We start from the raw sequence: 4,551 nt of genomic DNA, 5'->3' as shown, positions 1-4,551 counted from the left end.
CCATCCATGGGCTCACTCCCCAAATGGCCACAATGGCCACAGCTGGTCCAATCCAAAGCCAGGAGCCAGGAGCTTCTTTCGGGTCTCTGATGTGGGTGCAGGGGCTCAAGGACTTGGAACATCTTCTGCTGCTTTCCCAGGCACATAAGTGGGGAGCTGGATTGGAAGTGGAGCAGCTGGGACTCGAACCAGCATCCATATAGGATGCTGGCACTGCTGTCCAGGGCTTTAACCTGCTGCGCCATAGTGCTGGCCCCCAGCAAAATTTTTTTAAAAAGTTGACAAAACACTGTATTTGCCATAAAACTAATACTCATAAGCATTTCTTTTTTTAGTTTTAATTTTAGCTCCCACATACATGGAGAAGATGTACTATTTGTCTTTTACATTATGTGAATTTTGCCATGAACAAACAAACTGGCTCCCTTCATTCTTTTCATTCTCAGAGAGGGGAGAGCATGATAAAAGGCATACATGTGGGTGGAGGAGTTTTAGAGAGAAAAGGAAGGTTGGAAGCAGCTCTTGAGAAAAGTGAGACTTTAGTGGGACATGATCTGCTGGGTGATGGGCTTAGTAATTTCCTTCTAGATGCCCTCAAGATAACTTCAGCAAAGAGTTCCCATACTTGACTTTTCAAGGTTTTTATAGGAGTTAGATGTGGGTTTCTTTTGGGTGTGACTGTGCTGAGACAGGGCTAAATATAGCTTAGTTTTACTTGCGTTGTACCTCATACCTATGTTACAGGCTTGTCCAAGCTGGCCCTAGATTTTAGCAACAAATTCAAATGCGACTAAGTACTCTCTTGCCCAGATGTAGTACAATATTCATAGATGCAAAGATATCCCTCCTATAGGAATGGCCTACTGTTGTATTCTTGCATAAGAAGCCCCAAGTGCCTCTCACACTCCCTAACTAGAAAAACATTCCGTTACCAGGGATAATCTGACAGCTAGCAATTTCAGCCTCTGATTTTGATGAAAATACTTGCTGGGACTGAACTGGCATAAACAAAGCACGTTCACACCCAGCCAGCTGGACTTCATCTCAAGAGTACAAGCCGAAGCTCCAGAAGGCGGGGGAGAGTGCTGCTATTTATGGCAAGAATCTGCAGTCATCTCTCTGGTACAGGTCTGGGTGGAAAACGATGCCAAAGGAATTACAGCGCTGGAGAAAGCAGCTACCGAAATGCTGCAAGCCCACACAAGACCCAAACTCCCTCGGAGGCCCTGAGTGCCAGAGACACAGGATAGGAGAGTGGGTTTGCAGCTTCTCCAGCACCTATTATGGGATACAGAGAGCAAAGAGAGAGCCCAGGGAACTCACTTCCATGTTATTCTTCACGTCCTGGGGTCTGTAGCCCATCTGCCTCCTCCCCACCTTTCCAAGGCTTCTTGGAACATAATGACTTTCAACTTAGAATGGATTAAATTAACTCGTACTTGTAATACTATATAGAAATATAGAAATTGAGAGGGAATATCCCCCCAACCATAAAGGTACAATTCTAGCAAATGTGGCCTTGTTCGCCATAAATTTTTTAAAGATTTATTTATTTGAAAGATAGAATGAAACAGAGAGAAGAAGGGGGAGAGATCTCCCCTGTTCCCCAAATGCCTGCTGTGGCTGGGGCCAGGCCAGCTCAGGCCAGCCATATCCAGGAACTTCAGGTGTCCTCCACGGGTGGTAGGGGCTCAAGTTCTTGAGCCATTCTCTGCTACCTTCAGTGTGCTAGCAGGAAGCTGGATCAGAAGCAGACTAGCCAGTACTTGAACCAGGCACTTTGCTATGGGATGCAGGCCTACCAACTGCTGGCTTAACCCACGGTGCCACAACGCCTGGCATTCACCATATTCTTGAACATTAGAGGTCACTTATTAAAACTGAATTTCAGGTAGCATGGGATCTGGAGGAAGCCGGGGGATAATGTTAAACGAGGGGAGACTTGGTAGCTGGCAGGTCTAGAGGAAAGCAGTATAGGAGTGAGTCAGGACCAGGAAGGAAAAGAGAGTTCCCCAAATGGCTTCCAATAGCCAAAGTAATTAGAATTACAGAATATAGAAATGTTACAAAATTAAAAATTGGGCAATGGAAGAAAAGTTCAAAGACAATGATTTACTGAACAAAGTTAGGTTTCAGAAGGATTAAATATCCAAAGAAGAACATGGAAAAAGGGAGAATACCACATGTGAGCAGGATGGGACAGGCCTGTTAGGGGCACTAGAGTGGATTTTGGTGACTGGGTCCAACAAAATGCTGCTTGAAAGTGGTTCTCTGGCCAGCACCACGGCTCAATAGGCTAATCCTCCGCCTGCGGCGGCAGCACACCGGGTTCTAGTCCCGGTCGGGGCACCGGATTCTGTCCCGGTTGCCCCTCTTCCAGGCCAGCTCTCTGCTGTGGCCAGGGAGTGCAGTGGAGGATGGCCCAAGTGCTTGGGCCCTGCACCCCATGGGAGAGCAGGAGAAGCACCTGGCTCCTGGCTTCGGATCAGCGTGGTGCGCCGGCCGCAGCGGCCATTGGGGGGTGACCCAACGGCAAAGGAAGACCTTTCTCTCTGTCTCTCTCTCTCACTGTCCACTCTGCCTGTCAAAAAAAAAGTGGTTCTCTGCTTCCAGTTCTTAAGTTAGCCTCAGAGATCACACCCACCAAAACCTAAATAGGATGGGTTCATGGATGGCTTAAACAAATTCATAGCAGAGCGATGCACAAGTTCAGAGGTGATAAGCGTTTGGGCTGTAACCTCATTTATGGACTGAAGAACAGGGATTCCAAGACTTTTGGGTTTTATGGAAATACATTTTTTTCTCAAAGATTAGGAAGACTATGTAGACATTTGTTCTTTTACCTGCCTCAAGGAGTCCTCTACTTACTCAAGAACTACCCTTTCCCCACTCCAAGCATAGTTCTTGGCAGGGTTGCCCAGTCACAGTTTCTCTAATCTCCAGCTACGGGATGGACACTCAACCAGGTTGGTCTCCACCCCAAACGTGGTGATTGGCTCAAGGATGGCATGGAAGATTGTGTGGCTAAAAGCCTGGGCTTGCCTGAAGACACAGTTTCAGTTTAGTGGGGATGACTGACCTGTGGGAATGAAGCCAGTGTACAGAGAGAAGCCGAGAGGAGGGACAGAGCTATGGGGGGGCCCACACATGGTGCCAGTCACTCCTGACAGCAGTCCTTCTTCTCCTCTCTAAGGTCTGGTTACAGCAAACAACCAGTTCTGTGCTGTACTTAGGTTGGTTTATGTTGTGCTTCTTCTTCTTCTTCTTTTTAAGATTTATTTTTTTTTATTTGAAAGTCAGAGCTAGAGAGACAGGGAGAGGCAGAGAGAGAGAGAGAGAGAGAGAGAGAGAGAGAGAGAGAGATCTTCCATTCACTGGCCCACTTCTCAGATGACCACAATGGCGGGGGCTGAGCCAGACTGAAGCCAGGAGCCAGGAGCTTCTGCTGGGTATCCCACATGGGTGCAGGGGCTCAAGCATTTGGGCCATCCTCCTCTGCTTTTCCCAGGCCATTACCAGGAAGCTGGATGGGAAATGGAGCAGCTGGGACACAAACCAGTGCCCATATGGGATGCTAACATTGCAGATGGCAGCTTTACCCACTATGTCCCAACACTGTGTTTCTTCAACTTTTATCCAAAGAGTTATATCCTAGTAAAGCCATCTAGAAATATTCCCTGAAATAACTGACTGGGGAAAGTTATAGAAAATTGCCCAGGTTACTTGTTTTAAAATTGATGACATCAAATGGTGAGGATGTGGAAGAACCAGTGCTCCCACACATTGTTTGGGGGAAGAGTAAAATGACAAAAACGAAAGACTTTGAAAAACTGGCGTTTTAAAATAAAGTTATACATGCAACTCTCTGATGAGAGTAATTCCACTCCTAGGCATTTATCTAAGAGAGATGAAAATATATGTCCACAGAAAGATATATAAGAATGATCATAGCAGCTTTATTCAAAGTAGCCCCAATGAGAAGAAAACCAAATGAGAATGGATAAACAAATTGTGATATAGTCACACAATGGCATAACACTTAGCAATAAAAATGAGTGAATTACAACACTGATGCCGGACTCCAAAAACATTATACAAGAAAAACAAAAACAACAAAAGCTAGACACAAAGGATTCCATATTGTATGATTCCATTTTTATTAAGTAGAACAAGTAAAGCTAATTTATGATGGTAAACATCAAAACAGTAGTTTGGGAGTAGAGAGTGACTGAAAGGAGGCCAAGGGAACTTTCTGGGGGTAATAAGAGTGTTCTGCATTTTGATTAGGGTGGCAATTACATTGACCGATTTCCCTGTCAAAATTCATCAAATGGGGATGGGTGTTTAGCCTAGTGGTTAAGATGTCAGTTAAGACTCCTGTATTCTGGGGCCAGTGCTGTGGTGAAGTCACTGCCTGCAACACTGGCATCCCATGTGGGCACAGGTTCAAGTCCCATCTACTCCACCTCCAATCCAGCTCTCTGCTGGTGCACCTGGGAAAGCAGCAAAAGATGGCCTCACTAATTGGGCCCCTGCACCCATGTGGGAGAC

Source organism: Lepus europaeus, chromosome 18, assembly GCF_033115175.1.
Source record: "Lepus europaeus isolate LE1 chromosome 18, mLepTim1.pri, whole genome shotgun sequence".
In the NCBI taxonomy this organism is placed as follows: Eukaryota; Metazoa; Chordata; class Mammalia; order Lagomorpha; family Leporidae; genus Lepus; species Lepus europaeus.
The sequence above is the reverse complement of the archived record's forward strand: the minus strand, read 5'-3'. Positions refer to the sequence as shown.